Source organism: Phaseolus vulgaris, chromosome 2 (assembly GCF_051622355.1).
Source record: "Phaseolus vulgaris cultivar YP4 chromosome 2, ASM5162235v1, whole genome shotgun sequence".
Taxonomy (NCBI): Eukaryota; Viridiplantae; Streptophyta; class Magnoliopsida; order Fabales; family Fabaceae; genus Phaseolus; species Phaseolus vulgaris.
In genome coordinates this window covers 14,576,404-14,596,133 of record NC_143499.1, presented here as the reverse complement: position 1 = coordinate 14,596,133, position 19,730 = coordinate 14,576,404, and the positions used below count along the sequence as shown (strand labels likewise).

The 19,730-nt window shown below is 33.1% G+C and overlaps 1 pseudogene; it reads right to left on the bottom strand.

The window, feature by feature from the left end:
* Positions 1-7,236: 7,236 nt before the first annotated feature.
* Positions 7,237-12,657, bottom strand: LOC150029015 (zinc finger BED domain-containing protein RICESLEEPER 2-like; annotated as a pseudogene).
* Positions 12,658-19,730: the final 7,073 nt, after the last annotated feature.

Here is a 19,730-nt window from a genome sequence, read left to right as displayed (position 1 = left end):
TCATTTAAATGGATTTATCTCAAATCCATATTTTTCGATTTTAAATCCAATCTATTTAATTGGACATGGATTAGATATAGATTGGATACATTTTTCGATTATCTAAATTGTATTTTGGGTGAGATTTTGACTTGGCCCGATCCAGGCTGAGCAAAGATGATTTGGGCCCAGGTTGAGCAAAGTCGGCCCAAGTCGAATCAAGTCGGTATGGGCCAAAGTCGAGCCAAGTCATTTCGGGCCAAAGACGAGTCGAGTCAACTATGGGCCAAGTCGAGTTGAGTGGCCAATATTGAGTCGACCCCAGTCGGTCGGGGCTGATATCGAGCTGATTGGCCCATCTCAATGACTAGTCAAGCCGGTTCAGGCCCATGTCGAGCTGAGTCGTTCGGGTTTGATATTGAGTCGAGCAGGCCTGGGCCGATATCCAGACGACCAGGCCAGGGTTGATGTCGAGCCGAGCGGCAGGCAGATGACGAGCCGAGCAGGTCCGGGTCGATGTCGAGCTGAGTGGGCAAATATTGAGTTGAGCGGGCTCAGGCCGATTTTGAGCTGGCAAGCCCGGGCCCATGCCCAGCCTAGCGTGACCAGGCCCATGTCGAGTCGAGCAGGCCCGGGAAGAAGTCGAGTTGAGCAAGCTCGAGCCAATGTCGAGCCCCATGCCGTGGTCGAGTCGCCCTAGCCAATATTGAGCCAAGCGATCCCAGGCCGATGTCGAGCCGAGCGGGCCAAGGCCGATGTCGAGCTGAGCGGGCCCAGGCCGATGTCGAGCCGAGCAGGTCCAGGTCGATGTCAAGCCGAGCGGGCCAAGGTCGATATTGAGCTGAGCGGGCCCAGGCCCATGTCGAGCCGAGCAGTCTCGGGTCAATGTCGAGTTGAGCAGGCCCGAGCTGAAGTCGAGCTGAGCAAATTCGAGCCGATGAATTGTTCGGGCCCAGGACGATGTCGAGTCGCTCGGGCCGATGTCGAGCTGAGCGGTCCCGAGCCGATGTCGAGCTGAGCGGGCCCTAACTAATGTCAAGCCGAGTGGGCCTACGCCAATGTCGAGTCGTCCGACCCAAGTCGATGTCAAGTAGTCCGGGCCGATGCCAAGTTGTTCGGGCCCGGGCCGATGTCGAGTCGTCCGGGCCCGAGCCAATGTCGAGTCGAGTGGGCCCGAATCGATGTCGACCCGAGCGGGCCTGGACTGATATCAATTCGAGCGGGCCCGAGCCGATTACGAGTCGTTTGGGCCCAGGCCAATGTTGAGTCGTTCGGGCCCAGACCGATGTCGAGTAGTCTGAGCTCGGACTGATGTCGAGTCGTTTGGGCTCGGGTCGATGTCGAGCCGAGTTGGTCTGCGTCCATGTTGAGTCGGCTTAAATTCAAGTCAAATTAGTTTGTGTCCATATCAAAATGGATTTAATGTAATTGACAAAGTGGATTTAATCTAATTAACAAAGTTGATTTAATTTAGATTTAGTCCACTTTAAATGAATTTAAAAAAATCTAAATAAATTTTATCTTGTTAAAATGGATATGGATTTTAAATCCAATCCATTTATTTTGATTTGGATTGAATCTAGATTGGATTTTGAAAATTCCAATCCATAACCACCCCTACTAGTAATCATTTTTCACATAAAATTAGAAGAAAAAAATAAAATAGATTTTTTCATCATTAAAATTAATTTTATAAAGTAATTTATAAAAACTTTCTCACATTAATTTGTAAAAATAATAACTTATTTAAATTTTCTTTTTTAATTGGTAATAAAGTAGTTTTACTTTATGAGAAACTATTTTTCTCGCTAACAAGTATTTTATCTTAAAAAGTGTAAAATTATAAAATATTAAACAATTATTCGATTTTTAATTTTTAAAACAATTTTTTTTACATTATTTAAAAGAACATGTTTACTTTGTTTTTTGTAGGGTGAATACAACTTTATTAAGGTTATAACTATAATGAATCTCCTATTTTCAAATTAAAGTGTAGTACAACTTAAAAGAAATATGTTATACATATCTAATTGAGGAGAAATTACCATATGACATGAGTAATGATCTTCCTGATGTGGTGAAATGTAAATATTATTAAACAAAATAGTAAATATAATATATGTGTAGAATCTAAAATAACGAAGAAAACATGTCATTTTGTAGAACGTCAAACTGAACTTCTTGGTTTAATTCACACCGATCTTGCAGATTTAAAACAAACTATGTCTAGAGGTGTTTTGTTACAGTTATAGATGATTTTTCTAGATACACCAAAGTGTATTTAATTAAACATAAGGATGAAACTTTTGACATGTTCTTAACTTATAAGGCGGAAGTAGAAAATCAATTGAATAAGAAAATTAAAAGAATTAGATTAGATAGAGGTGATGAATATGTTTTATTTAATGATTATTGTGTTAAAGAAGACATTATTCATGAGGTAACCCCATCGTATTCATCTAAATTTAATGGAATAGCTGAAAGGAAAAATAGTACTCTTAAATAAATGATGAATGTCATGCTTATTAGTTCTAATGCTCCTGATAATTTGTGGGGTGAATCTCTGCTTACCATGCATTTTTTGAAAAATAGGATACCACATAAGAAAATCGATAAAACAACACCCTATGAGTTGTGGAAAGGTTATCATCCTAATCTGAAATACCTACGAGTGTGGGAGTGTTTAACTAAAGTGATGTTACCTGATCTTAAGAAAAGGAAAATAGGTTTTAAAACATCTGAGTGCATGTTCTTAAGATATGTGGAACATAGTGCTGCCTATAGGTTTCTAGTTCTTAATAGTGATATAATTGAACGTAACACTATTGTAGTAGAGACGAAAAATGTTGAGTTCTTTGAACATATCTTTCCTCTAAAGAGTAGTGGTACATCTAAACAACCTATAGATAGTGTTAGTGATTCCATAAGTGATGATCTTAGCAGAAGTAAAAGATAGAGAAATGAAACTTCATTTGGAGATGATTTTTACACGTATCTAGTTCAAAGTGATCCAATCTGTTTTTTAGAAACTAATGGTGCTCCTGATGCTAAACATTGGGATAAGGCCATTAAAATTGGGCTTGATTCAATTAAGAAAAACAATACGTTGACCTTAGTAGATATGCCTAAAGAAGCAAAACCCATTGGTTGTAAAGGGATCTTTAAGAAGAAGTACCATCCTGATGGATCCATATAGAGATATAAGACAATGTTACTTGCTAAAGGTTTTACTAAAAAACATAACATAGATTACTTTGATACTTTTTCCCTTATTACTAGGATTTCCTCTATTCTTGTGTTGCTAGCTCTAGCATTTATCCATAAGTTAGTAATTCACCAAATGAATGTTAAAATAGCCTTTTTGAATGGTGAACTAGAAGAGGAAATTAATATGACTCAACCTGAAGGATGTTAGGAATGAAACCAACCCCATTTGTATCACTGCATTGTGATTGCCAATCGGCAGTAGTTATAGCTAAAAGTAAAACTTATAATGGAAAGAACAGACATATACAATTGAGACATAATTTAGTAAAACAATTGTTAAAGAGTGGAACGATTTCTATTGACTATGTCAAGTCAGAACGAAATTTGGCAGATCCTCTGACAAAACCCTTAGGGAGAAAACTGATTTTAGAAACATCAAGAGGAATGAGACTTAAGCCACTTGCAAACAAACAAGTGATGGAAATCCAACCTTTGTGATTAGAGGTCCCATGAATAAGGTTCATATCGGTAAAAACAAGTCACTTGTTAGTTATGCTAACACTAATATTGAATTAAACTCAATTTTGTCCATTTTTATGGTGTATGTGAAAAGTGTTAAACATTGCATAATCGAGAGGATAAACTTTGTGGTTAAAATTCTGAGGTAAAAAAGTTTTAATGATTAACAAAGTTTTAATGATTTTTCATATCCCTTATGGGTGGTGTATGATTTGCAGCATATACTTGATGAAATCACCTATATGAGTGTCAAGTGAGGCCGCTTGCATGAGATCTTGGCAAGATCTTTGTAGCACTCATGAATACTGCACACGCATGGCCTAGTAAGCACAACACAACGATAACAACAAGTATTGTGGGGGTTTATTGTGATTGATAAACCACTGATGCATATTAAGTGTCTTGGTTCATATAGCTTGCTATACCAACTACACTGCATGTTAAGTTCATCAATCTAGAACTGGTTCATATACCTTGCTACACCAGCTCTGATGCATTACATCTTTTTCGAACCAGGATTTTCTTCATTCTTTCTTTGTCTTTATGTTTAATTTTTTGCAATATGTGGGGAATTGTTGTAAAACCGTATGAAGATATGAACAAATATTGCAAAACAAAACAAAGTGTGCGAAGAAAAATCATAGCGATTTTCGATGCCGTAAGAGGAGATCTCGAAAGTGCAGCGGAGACTGGTTCTGAGTTTGACGCACAACGTTGCCCTCTACACCCAGGATCGTGGTTGCACGACTGGGAAGGTTCACGCCTCCACACGGTTGGTCTTTCGGAAGATTGAAGAATGTTGTTGTAGTTGAAAAGCTGAAACGTTCAAATGCGATTTGCAAAGATGCAACAGTTTTGATTTCGGTTGCGAAGTTGCAACAAAATTTTTGGTTTCTCTCCCTAATTAAAGAGAGTTTTCATCCGCTTCAGAAACACATCTCCTCACTTCCTCTTCATCTTCCGCATCTCACACTCACGCTTCCTCTCACCTTTTTACCTTCCTCTCTTATTCTCTCTTCATTTATTCTTTTCTTTTATTATAAATATTTTTCTGGGTTTATTAGGTTCTTACTCTTTTAAGAGTAACTTGGTAGTTTTGATCCTAAAAAATTTCCAAAAAATTCATGTTATATCCCGGAAGACTTGCACAATACATCGCGAATAAGTCTTTCATAAATCAACTTTATTAACTACATGTCTAAACTTACTCTCATATTCTATTTTAATATAAACATAAATCAACATATATTAATTCATTCAAATAAAATAATTTCTATTAGAAAATAAGGTGGTTCCAACAACTTCGATAACTAGTACAACATAACTAAACAAAACTAAATTTCATTTAAAGTTAAACTAGTTCAGAGAATACTTTTTTTAATATTAATATGTATTAAATAATACAATGTAATATGTTTATATATATTTTTAATTATTTAAATAACTTTTCAAAAGTATATCTATTACTAAAACCATCAAATAGACCGATCGTGCGTCTTCAGTAATATCAAAAAGTTTTTATAATACGAAATAATAAATCATATATTTTTATCTGAATATACTATATTTGATTATTTTATATATTATAAATTTTTAAAACTAATTTATGTTTTTTTCTTAAAGATAGGTTGTGAGTCCTCTTTAAATGCATTTTATACTTATTGGGCAGCAATCAATAATATTACATCTTACACTTATATTTAAGTTACATGTTTCATATACAAATTGAAAATCTACCTCCTTTTCAGAGATCATGCTTGGATACCTCTGTTGGACTAACATTTTTTTTTTCCAATTTATCTCAATTTTATTCTATTTTAAAAAATAATTGAAAAACAAAATCTACTTTATGTCAAAAAACAATCTAACCTTGTTGACTGGTTCGCCAATTTCAATTCTTTCAAAAAAAAAAAAATATATATATATATATATATTGAAAACATTATAAATTTTTTAAACATATTTATTATATTATTAATTAACATTTATGATATCTATTAAAATGTAAATTAATTTATATTTTATACTATTGGTATTATTTATGAATTTATTATTATTAGTATGTGTTTATTAATGTTAAGTTTTTAATATTATTAATATCCAATAAATAAATATTAATTTTTATTTATTAATATTAATTCTAAATTTATTATAGTAGTTAATTATATGAATCAAAATTTATCTGTTAATATTTTAACATTATTTGTTTATATAATATTATTATGATGTACACGTGGTCATTATATAAAACCAAGAAACCAAGGAAGTATTATTTATGAATCTAAAAATTGTGTATGGCTAAGAAAGGCAAAGGATATATAAATATAATCCATGTAAAAACAGGATGTAGTTTATAATGCACTTACATAATTGCTTGCCTAACATCCTTCCTTAAATTCATGATTGGATTGGAAATAATCTTTAGTTTATGACATACACAAAGAAATGTAAAACGAGAGACGGGTTTGGCGAAAGGATTGAATACTTGAAAACGATCAGGAATATGAACAACTTGAACCACATGATTTTGTACATTATCTCTAAGAAATTGAAGATCAAACTCAAAATGCTTAAATTTGGAGTGCATGACTAAGTTGGCACTTAAGAACACAACTCCAAGATTGTCAGAAAATAATTGAGGAGATGGAGTTTGTATGTGAAGCTCGTGAATAAGAGATTTAAGCCATATAATCTCAGTCATGAAGTTGCAATTGCTCTATATTCGGCCTTTGTAGTGCTTCATGAAACAATTTTCTATTTGTGTGTTGTCCAGGAAATGAGATTTGAACCTAAATAGATGCAAAAATCAGAGGTTGACTTTCAATCATCAGGGTCTGCACTAAGGGTGGTCATGGATTGGATTTTGGAAAATCCAATCCAAATCCAAATATATGGATTGGATTTTAAATCCAAATCCATATTTTTTTATGAAACTAATTTGGATTTTTACAAAATCCAAATCCAAATATTTGGATTGGATTCTAAATCCAAATCCTTATTTTTTTATAAAACCAATTTGGATTTATAAAAATCCAAATCTAATCCAAATCCATATTTTTATAAAACAAATTAATTGGATTTTAAATCTAAATTTATATTTTCTAAAAAAACTAACATAATATTAATATAATAATAAATTAATTGGATTTTAAATTTAAATCTATATTTTTTTAAAAAAATTAACATAATATTAATATAATAATATGTAAGAAAAAATTAATATTATATAAATATAAATATAAAAAATATAATAAAATTATAATTTAATAATACCAAAAATTATAACTACTATTTTTGAAAAGTTTGAAACTAATTAATTTTGTTCATATCATTCTAAAACCAATCCTGCAAGATGAAAAGTTGGAAGCATTAAAGAAAAAAATACTAGAGACAAAATAAACCTCCAATATGCAAATTTATGTGGTCAAATAACATATTGAAATCCAATTCTTGAAGCTATCCTCGTCAACAAATAAGAACAAAAATTAACAAAGAAATCAATAACAAAATCAAACCAGATAATTTTGTCACCTAATCATTCACAACATAATTTACATTGAGACTATAGACCACGATCACAGATCTCACATGTTTAACAAGCAACTAATCAAATTCAAGCACCAATTAGCATATAAAACAGGGCTTGCAAGTGCTCCAACATTATAATCAGATAATTCTTTTGTGCCTGAACTAGCTTGTATCATCATAGAGTTTAAAGATTCAGTGGCAATAGTGGGGAACATTTTTCGAGAGACGCAACAATTAATTACTTGAAAATGTTGATATAGAAGACATGAATAATCTGCTGCCTTTTCCACAAATTTAATTTATTTGCAAAGAGAAGGGAAGGATAACTAGATGCAAACTTTATTAGACCAGTATAAAAAAAAAGGAAAAATTCACTACCCAACTCCTCAAGCAATATGAAGTTCTCAAACTTCTAAAATAACAATTAAAAATCAAAACAAGTATGAAACAAAATATGACATTTCTCAATATGGCATTAAGTGATCCTGCATAATTATTTGTTGTGATCTAGATGAAGATATTAATGTAGTAATGATGATTCACTTGGTTACATAGATCATAAGTCTTAAACTGGTTACTTTAGATAATAGTTCATATATAATGGAAAATATATGATCAATATTGTAAATAAAATCCAGAGCTCTTGGTAAGTAATAAGGTGTATGATATCAGAACTGGAAATTCTTTTGAAGATAAACATACTTCAGCAACAACACTGCACCAGAAAAGAGCCATTTTACGGACAGTCTTGTAGTTTCCAATGATTTCAGCTAGCTTAACAACAAGGCTTTCAGAAGGAGCACTATGAATATCTCTTGGCAAAGATGTCATGACAATTTCCTCTATATTATAGTTGATCTTTCTTGTTAGGAAATCTCCCTCTGCGAATATCTTGCAAATATTACAATGAAAGTGAAAGATCATTGCAGATAGTGGGTTAAAGAAGACGAAGAGCATAAAAAGGTTCTTCAATGTAATTACATCATCAACAAGCCACCTAAAATTTACATACCTGGATCAAACAGGGAACTGATTAACTGCACAACTTTCTCATTGCTACTAAACTCCGAAGTAAGATTGTCCTCCTTTTCACGTAGCACTAAAGCCTTAACTGCAGAGAGACTCAAGCATGCCCTCTCTTTAGCGAGTGAAGAACCTCCTGGTGAATCTATAAATTCTTTCATTGACTTCACTTTACTACCAGCCCTAGTCAAAAGGTAAAATAAAAATTTAAGAGGCTAGATATATTATTGAGCATAATGTTTTTGAAGGATAGAACAAACTTCTTATGTTACTGAAATATACAATAACATGCATTAAATAAATATGTGTCAAACAGAGAAGGAGAATTTTGCAAACAGAGATAGAAAACTTTGGAGTAGTTCACAGAAAGCTGCAGGAAAAAAGGGCAATAAAAGACAAAATATTTGCAATTGCATCATTTTGCGTTCTTATCTTTCAACTTCAATTTCAGGCGACAATGAGTCATTTTGTAGTGTGCCTAATACCTACTGGAATAACTTAATGTGAAGCTTTCCCATTCAATTTACAGTCTATAATATACATACAACAAACTCTGGACTTTCAAATGCCAAAAAAGAGTGTGCACAAATGCCAACTTTTGACCTGCAAGAGATGCATATGTTTTGACATCACAAATAATGAATATTTATTTGCATCTTTTGACCTTCAAGTGCTAAATAAGAGTTATGTTAAGGTTCATTGGGATAATAAGTACATCTTCATAGTATACCAAACAGCTGCATGAGTGCAAAAAAAAAAAAAACTATTTGTGTAGTTGTACCTCAAGCTTGCTTCCATTTGGAAATGTCTGCCAATTAGGTGTCAATTCAACTATATGATCACTGACAGAAAGAAACCACTCTATCTCTCTTCGTCACATAGCTTTCTTCTCTTAAGGTAGGGATTCTAATCTCCAAAGTTGCCTAAGGAGTGTAGCTACATATTCAACGAGCCATCACAATCATATACAAGAATAGCAGTCAATAAAATCACCATAACCAATTTGCACCAATTAATAATAAACAAAAACCAAATGAAAACACAGTAAGAATTTGCTTCAGATGTGCATTTTGCTTACCACATAGATTGGTTACGGAATTTGAGATGGCCAACATACTATGTAAGAGAAATTGTGGTTGATCCCCCAACATCTTGTTGGGAAACCAACTCTATAAGAAATAAAAAAACTTATCGTTACTTAATACATATTTAATTGTAACATTAATACATAATTAAAATATCAATATACCTTGGTCAGTACACTGAAGTTCTTCAAAATCATAGTCTAACAATGACGGTAAAGGTGTATCTTTTAGCCAATCCTATGTACAAATAAGTGCCTCCACCTTTTGATGTGATAAAGAACTACGATATGGATCAAGCACTCTTCCTCCTGTGCTAAACGTGGACTCAGATGCTACTGTAGAAACAAGCATAGCTAATAATTCTCGCGCCATGTTTGAAAGGACTGGAAATCTACATGAATTAATTTTCCACCAATCTAAAATATTCAAATTTGCACTTGTATCAAGTTCCTCCTCTAAATATTTTTGAAGCTCAGATTTGTTTGAAGAGGTTAACCCTGTTGTTTGCAAAAATTTATTCCAACCATATGGATCATTCTTATAACTCGGTATCTCTGCAGGTATCTGTTGTATGTCATTTTCAGCTCCCCCTTTTTGAGTTTTATATTCATCAAACAACAACTTCAAAGAAATATCTAATCTTGACTTTAAGACACATCCGTTATTTGTCTTTTCTGAATCAAAAAGTTGATCAATTGCCTAATTCATATATCTCATTTTGTATATAAGATCTAAGACAACGACAATTAGCAACAACATATTCAACTTGTTAGGTTCACCCTAATATTTCTCATATTTTTTTCCATTTTTTCAGCCATCTTATATGTAGCACTGTTTGCGCTGTTGGACTTAAGCAAATGATTGATCCCATTCCAAATTCCTACCACCTCTAACATGTACATATTACTAGTAACATAGGAGGTACCGGAGATGCGCATAGTAGCATCGTAAAAAATACTCAGAAATGGTAGAATAGACTCAACATACTCCCAATCTTCATAAGAAGGCAAACCAATTCCCTTTCCTAACTCAGTAGCATATTTTTGTATCATGAAACTCAAGCTCATCAAATGCCTTTTTATGTTTCAAAGCAGCATCTAACATCAAATATGTTGAATTCCATCTAGCTTCAACATCCAAACATATGTGACCTTATATTCAATGTTTTGTTTCTCAACACACTCTTTGAACTTCATAAATCTAGAAGGAGATTACCTAATATATTTCACTGCAGCACGAATTCTTAAAACAGAGCAATCAATCTCTTTTAGCCCACTACTAACAATCAAGTTCAAAATGTGTGCACAACAACGCATGTGGATATAGTCACCTTTCAAAACCAAGTTATTCCAAGATAATAGTCTTTTCTTCAAGTGTTTAACTCCTGTGTCATTTGATGTAGCATTATCTACTGTCAAGGTTAAAACATGATTCAAACCCCATTCATGCAAGCATGACTCAACAAATTTAGCCATGGTTTCTCTTGTATGACTTATTACTTGACGAAAATTCAAAATCTTTTTATGCAAGATCTAATCATTATCAATGAAGTGGACTATCAAACACATATAACTTTTATTTTGAGGTGAAGTCCTTGTATCAGTAGTTAGACAAACTCTCTAACAGTGTTGAGAAAGAAACTTATTCAAATATACCTTTTTTGCATTCCATAATGATATAATATGTCGTGATAAGGTATAGCGTGATGGGATCTTAAATCTTGGTTGCAATGCATTTGAATACTTCCTAAAAGCAACGTGGTCAACAAATCGAAAGGGAAGTTCAGCTTCCACAAACACTTTTACCAACTCTTCTTGACAAAGTTCTTGGTCAAATCTACCATAGGAAGGAGAGTTCATATTTCCATCAACTATTGAAGATGCACCTACTTTTTGCCTCTTGTTTTCTTCTTTATTAGGGTTATTTGGACATCTCAACACATGATTTCGCATTGCACTTGTTCCTTTCTCATATCGAATAAGAATATCACAATACTTACACTGAGCTCTCTTATCCGATTTAGGTTCTAATTGAATAAAATGGTTCCAAGCTTCTGAGCGATTTTTTCTCCCCTCATGACAAGGAGATCTCGCATTTGTAGAGTCAGAGACAGTTGGTGGAGTATAAACCACATGCTCAATTGGTTTTGAGACTGAATAATCATCTTCTTCGTGCATTGATGACATGGAATAAAAGTAAAAGATACAACCTATTATTATATCCTTTGCAATATGGCTAGAGGGGTGTCCTCTACAATAAAAAAAATAAGAATATATGAAGTAAAGACTACAAAGTCATTCATACATGTACATACAAGTACATAAAATAAGATCGATATCACTACTGTACAATAAAATCTATGGCAATGGCTATAGAAAAACTTCACCAGAAAAAACTAAATGAGTTCAGTAATGACTTCAAGAGCTCATTAGGGTAAAATTATTTTACTCAAAACAACAGTTATTGATGTCATTATTTGAGTCACAAAACAAAAAAAACGAATATTAAGGCTTGTTCTTAGTCTACTCACACACGCAAGTTTATTTTGATTTGCTATGGTTTATTTTTTCTATAAGGGAGTCTCTCAGCTCAACAAACCTGCAAACTGCTTACAACCCTGTTTTTTCAAGTACTCTGTAGAATGTGCAGGAATATACTACATATTAATGGAGTCATATATGCATTATGGTACTTGTTTAAACAAAAGGAAAGCTAAGTGAAGACTAGGTCCATGCACCCTAAATATGGTAAAATGAATCAAAATCTCATAAAGTAGTGCCAAAATGATTAGACCCCAAAAGGGAATTTGTTCAAGAAAAGTGTAAGAGATTCTTAATTATCATTGTTTAGTGCTGATTGAGAAAATTTATAGTTATTTAAATATAAAACTGCACTATTAATTGCAATGTAGGAACCCTAGAAAATGGGAGTTAATCATACCAAAACATTCATTTGGATAAACTATTGCAAACATATTTGGAACTTATAAGATGACTCATGACTAACAAGTAATAGTGAGTTGAAAAAATATCAAGATGCGTCAAGAACAACCATTCAAACATAAGTGCTTATGGATGAAAACGAGACCTACCTGCAAGTTGCTTTTGTTGCAGAGACAAAGTGCTTCGATGCAACGAAATCGATTTGCCAAGGCGGTGAAGAGAAAGTCGTAGGCGGTGGAGAGAATGTTGAAGGTGGTGGAGAGAGAGTCGGAGGAGGTGGAGAGGGAGTTGGAGACGGTGGAGAGGGAGTCGGAGACGGTGGAGAGGGAGTCAGAGGCGGTGGAGAGGGAGTCGGAGGCGGTGGTGTGCTTCATTTGTTTTGCTGAAGGTGCAGAGAAAGAGTGGTTCGCAATTTTCAGATGCAGAGTGGAGTGGAGTGTGATTTGGATTTTTTAATTTTTAAAATTTGTATAAAATGGATATCTGATTTGGAAAAATTACAAAATGTGGATCAGAATAAAATCCAGATTTAAATAAACAGATTTATAAATAAATCAGAGCAGTTTAAAATTGGATCAGATTAACCTAACCAGATTTTTTGCCCACCCTTAGCCTGCACCCCAATCAGCATCAGAGAAGGCTTTGATGAAGGAAGAGGATAGTTGGTGTAAAAGAAGACCATAATCAACAGCTCCAGATAAATATCGAAGAATACGCTTCACAGATTGCTAGTGATGAAATTGAGAAGAATGCATAAACTAAGCAACCTTATTGATGGAGTATGAAAGTTCATGATGATTTACAAGAAGATATTGAAATGCACCCACGACGGAGCGATAAAGTGTTGGATCACTAAATATTTCTTATGAATTATGAGGTATGCGAGTATTGGAAACCATATGAGTGGGATAAGGTTTTGAAGCGAACATGAGATCATGTATGTATTGGGACTATAACAAATGTGTGTTCCCACTTGATGTGCGAGTAATTTGAATGCCTAAAAAATTATGCAAGGGACCCAAATCCTTCAAAGGAAAAAAAATGAAGTTTAGAAATAAGAGAGGAAATTTCAGTGTCAGATGAACCAGTGATTATAATGTTGTCAACATAAACTAATACAAAAAGAGAAGAAGTAGAAGTGTATTTAACAAAGAGAGATGTATCACTCTTAGTGTGATTAAAACCAAGAAGAAGGAGAGTAATACTTAACTTAAGAAACCAGGATCGAGGTGCTTTTTTCAAACCATAAATGACTTTGTTAAGCTGATAAACAAGGTGAGGTGCAACGGTGTTAAAGCCTAATGGTTGTTGCATGAAGACACATTCATGTAGGTCACCATTTAGAAAAGCATTATTGATGTCAACCTGTCGTATAGACCAATGAGAGAACACAACATGTGGTAAAACTAGCTAAACTGTGGTGTGACAGACAACCTTGTTGAAAGTTTCTGCATAATTAACACCAGTTGTTTGATTGAATCCCTTAGCAACAAGACGAGCTTTGCACAGCTAGAGAAAGCCATCTATAGTAAGCTTTGTTTTAAAAATTCATATACAACCAACAAGAGGAGCTCCTGGTGGTAGACGAGTTAAGGTCCATGTCTTGTTTCAAAGAAGAGCATCATATTCTTCACGCATGGCTTGGAGCCAAACATGAGAAGAAATTGTTGAACCAAGTAGTGTTCAAGCTTTGAAGAATCCAAACCCTTTGAAGGATGTTAAAGGCTAGGTTGTGCTTGTTGTTGCTGAGTTGTCCTAGATAGGATCTGGGGTAGATTGGTTATGTAATCCACTCTTTGATTGAATCCAAAGCGTAGGAATTCTCAATCTTTTTAAAAGAAAAGTGTTTTTCAAACTAAGTGAAAAACAACCAATTGTTTTATCGAAACAACCGATTGTTTTATACTTAGGTGTTTTTAGAAAAGGTTGAAAACTGTTTTTCAAATGGTTGAGCTATTAAAACTAAAACAATCGATTGATTCGTGGAAACAACCGATTGTTTGTTTTGATACCATAACAGAAAAATTGTTTTGGCTTTGACTGAGCTTTAAATGTTTTAACTGATTGCGCTCCAGTCTTTAATGCTTTGACCAATCTTTTAAATGCAATGAATAAGTTTGTTAAGATTTGATAACAAACAATATCTTTGAATATATTCAGAAAAACAGATTTGAGTAATAAGATTTTAACACAAGTTTTTGAGTTTTTCAAAGAGTTGAGATTACTTAGAGATTGAGATTGATCAAAGAGTGTGAGATAGGATTTCTGCTTGTATTGATTTCAGATTTGCTTCTGTAACAAGTGTAATCCTTGTATTCTGTTGAACAAGTTTATTTGTGTGTTTTGCTGAGAAGTGTTGTGTGTTCTTGAGGGGATCAAGATCAACATTCTTGGTATTGGTGTGTTGGCCAAGAGAAGTGTGTGTCTTGAGGGGATCAAGGTCACTTTCTTGGTTGTGGTGTAAGTGATCTAGGTTTGATTGCTTAGTGGAATTCCTCAGTGGTTTCTGAGAAGACTGGATGTAGCTCTGGGTTTAGAGTGAACCAGTATAAACATCTGTGTGCATTCTCTCTATCCCTACATCTTTAAATTCAGTTTTGATATTTGTTTACTGGTATAAACAACCGATTGTTTCTGCAATACAACTGATTGTTTTACTGGTGCTATGCTTTTAGCTTTGTGTTTTGAAAAACTGATTTCTCAATCAAGGTATTCTCGAAGTAATTTCATTCAAGGCTTAAAAGTTTGCGAAAACCCTCTTTAAACAATTCACCCCCCCCCCCCCCCCCACCTCTAGTTTGAAGCCATATATTCTAACAGAAATAGCCTCTTTAAGATAAATAGGAATAAGAGGAAGGGAAGGAACTAAAGCGTGATACACTTTTGGTTTGTGAGTACTGACTTTTGCACGGGTGACCATAAGATGTGTATTAGTTGGATGAGAAACCACAGGGATAGAAGAGGGGTCAGGTGTAGTGGTTGTGGAGGATTCAGAGGGCCAAAGAGGAAAGTTAGTGGAGGGTGCAGAGGATAATAGAGAAGGAGTAGTGGAAGAGGCATGAGTGAGAGAGGGAGTAACATTATGAGATAAAATATTATCAGTATTTGGAGAATGAATAACAGTAAGAATTGGAACAATATTGGTGTGTACCTGAGCATTACCTGAGGAAACCATAAATTTACCAACATGATCTTTGTATGGAAAGGATTTTTCATTGAACACAACATGACGTGAGACAATTGTCTTTCCTTCTTAAGTAAGACAAATGTAACCTACATGACAAATACTATATCCACGAAACAAGCAACAAGCAGAATGAAAAGCAAATTTACACTGATTGTATGGACGCAAGTTAGGATAACATGCGCAACCAAACACCTTGAATTTCTTGTAATTTGGTGGACGTTTAAACAACATATTATAAGGGTTATCACCTTTAAGAACATCTGTAAGAAGAACATTGATGGTATGAACCGCAACAACAAAAGCTTCAGCTCAAAACTTAACCAGAAGAGAGGCAATGCTAAGCAAGGTGATTCCCATATCAACAATATGCTGATGTTTCCTTTCTACGGATCCGTTTTGCTCATGAGTGTAATGAGAGACGGTGATGAATTTCACATTCTTGAAGATAGGTGGTTAAAGAGAGATATTTTTTTGCATTGTCAAATTGTAAAGCAAGAATCTTATAGCCAATTTGATTTTCAACAAGGCTTTTAAAAAATTTAAACACATTTTTAACCTGAGACCTATAATGAATAAGATATATCCAAGTAAATTTTTAATACGCATCAACAAACGAGACATAATATCTAGCTCTATTGGAAGCCAAGACAGAAGCAGGTCCCCACGCATCAATGTAAATTAATTCTAAGGGTTAAGAATAAGTATGCTCATAACTATAAAAGGGGAGTTGATGGCACTTACCACGAACACAGGAAGAACAAAACACAATATTATTTGAAACAAAGATGCAAGAATCTTTTTGAGAACGTTAAAACTAAAATGTCCAAAGCGTTTGTGTCATTGATTTATAGTGACAGGTTCAGTAGTAAAAGACATTGAATGAATATAACAAGAGGATAAGGAATGAAAATCAGGGAAGATATACAATCCATCTTTAAGGTAACCTTGTAGAAGAACACACTTGGTTTCATGATCAAGAACATAGAAACTGTTAAAATGAAATTAAAAAATAACATTATTATCATGACAGAACTTTGAAACACTAAGAAGATTCTTCGTAATTCATTTCTTCAAATTATAATTCACTAAACATGAATGAAATAAAATGTTATTCACCTCATATGTAGTAAAATGGATACCATAATCCCCTTCAACCAATTCATGTTCATGCACAAAATTCATTAAGTCTTCCATACTATACATCATTTCTACTTCATCGGATCTTTTTGTAAACAATCCAACCTCCATGTCCATACTTCCACCTTCATTAATAAAAACATAAAATTTTGTTTTATTCTAATTTTCATTCAAATTCATACAACTATGCAAATTAAAAACTGCATTCAATTTTCTTCCGAATTGGGTAATCCATAACTCATTTCATAACTCAAAATTAGCTTCCGTATTGGGTAATCCATAACTCATTTATAACTAAAAAATAGCTTCCGAATTGGATAATCCATAACTTATTTGATAACTAAAAAATACCTTTCGAATTGTGTAATCTGTAAGTCATTTGCTAACTAAAAAATAACTTATGGATTGAGTAATTCGTAAGTCATATTTTAAGTTATAAAATGACTTCTAAATTGGGTAATCATAAGTCATTTTATAACTTCAAATATTACTACCAGATTACATGTTCCGAAAACATGAGTTTTTGTTCATTTCCATATCTGGTATATGTATGGATTTCCTAATCCAAAAGTTTTAAATTTGGCGTTTGTGTTCCGGATTATGTAACACGAAACTTAGTTCTAGATTCAGTTTATCTAATATGGAACACAATGGTGTATTACGGATTGAATAATCCAAAATGTTATTTTGGATCCGAAACTAAATTCTATGTTACATAATACAGAACATGATTCCTTCACATTAAAACTTACAAATTATATAATTCGTTGATCCGACGGATTAATCAATCTGAAACATAAAAAATTAAAGACACACGTAAAAGGGAGTCAAAAAACTCACCTGAAAGCGAACAAACCGTTGTCAACCACTGATAACACCACCACCACCGCCTTCAACCCACACCTTCTTAAGGAGTGATGGAGGTGCAAGAAAAAGGAGTAGTTTACCCATAATCGAACCAAAGTGCGTGGTTTAGTCAAAAAAAAAATCAAACAGAATCGCAAACATTTTATTATTCGTTTTTTAATTTGGTTTTCAGTTTTTAAATTAAGTTAGTTTTTATTTTGAAGGTAACGTATTTTCCATTATAGCTTATTATTTTGGGTTTTTGATCATGATGGGGTTTTTTTTTTTGCTTTTTACCAAAATGGGACCCGTTTAAAAAAAATTACAAATTTAGGCAAGTCGTGCCAATTCGGCACGACTTCATATGCACAAATCGTTTTAATTAGACACGACTCTGTCATGTCATACTGAAGTCGTGCCAACTTGACACGACTTCTGCCTTGTCATATTGAAGTCGTGCCAACTTGGCACGACTTCTGCCACGTCATAATTTTATTTTATTTTAATTTTATTGTTTATATATTGGGTAGTAAGTTATGTAATGTTAAAAATTAATTTGATACATAATTTTCTAAGAGTGTTAGTTTTAAGGAACAAAAAATTGGATAATCGTGTATGGATCATGTTTGAATTGAATGAATAAATACATAGATAAAGAAAATGAATGTTCTAAGAGTGTTATGAATGAATAAATACATAGATAAAGAAAATGAGGAAATTACTAATCAAATTTGAATTGACTTTTATTATTAAGTTTGTCTGTGCGGACAATTGCTTCTATTGTGACCTTCCGTTCTACAATATGAGCATTTTTTTTGGCTTATTTGGAATTGAATCATCCATTTCGTTACGAATGCGTTGAGTGTTAGGTCTTCCTGATTGATGTCAACACATGATGGGGTCAGGTAAGAAATTTGGCCCCGTGTAAGTAGACAAATAATCCTGATTTCGAACTGGATTAAATTGGACCTCATAAGCTTTTAAAATATTGTGCAGACTGTATACTAGGACCACAAATGTCGTTACTTGTAAATGACAAAATGAGCAAACAATAATTACATGTGAACAAGGCAGATGTAAAGCTTGAAATTACTTCTCAAGCTATTTATTTTGCAAATTCACAACAATAATTCTCTATTTATTTTCCAAATACAATAAATTTTCATTTATCTATTTATTTCCAAATTCAATAACAATTTTCTTCATTTCTTAATTAATCAAATAATCAAGTTATTGTATTACAGTACCGTCAAACATGATCCATACACGATTATCCAATTTTTTGTTCCTTAAAACTAACACTCTTAAAAAATTATGTATCAAATTAATTTTTAACATTACATAACTTACTACCCAATATATAAACAATAAAATTAAAAAAAAAATAAAAAAAATTATGACGTGGCAACTTGGCACAACTTCAGTATGATATGACAGAGTCGTGTCTAATTGGGACGATTTGTGCATATGAAATCGTGCCGAATTGACACGACTTACCTAAATTTGTAATTTTTTTTAAACGGACCCCATTTTGGTAAAAAGCAAAAAACAATAACCCCTTGATAGTCAAAAACCCCTATTATTTTACTACATTCTTTTTATCAATGTTTGTTTTTACTTTTAAACTAAATCAATTTTATTTTTCTAAAATTGTTAAAAAATGTTGTATTTTATAGTGTGCTTTTTCATTAGTACAGTATTCCATTACAAAAAATATAATTCCCCAAAATACATTGTTCTTTTAAATAGAAAATTATTACGTGAAACAATTATCCTGTCATTTTACTGAATCCAAATCGTTTCTGATTTTACGTTGACCTCCTTCTGTGAGAAATTTCTCGTGATTTATGAAAAAAAAGGAAAAAAAAAGTTTAATGAATGGCAATATTTGATGCAGAATGACAACAGTTATGCTCCTATCATCATTCTTTTGTTCATTTCATAACATGCGTAAAAGGATAGTTTAGGTTTCCTTAACAACCAACCATAAATAACGGTAAATGAATATTTTATTGTATTTACTTTAAAAATTATTAAAAATTAAGAATTGAAAAAAAAAAGATGAAAACTATCAATTGAAGGAAACAAAATAAACAGAATAATTTTTTTAAACTAAGGCTATTGCAGATCTATTATTTGTATCATTTTATATATAGATAAGGGATAACATAATTAAAAAAAGAAAGGGATATTTTATAATAATTAACAAACAAACAAACAAACACGGTTTCTAGGCATAATCTATTGAAAGTACACAAGTGCTGGTTCACTTTGTAA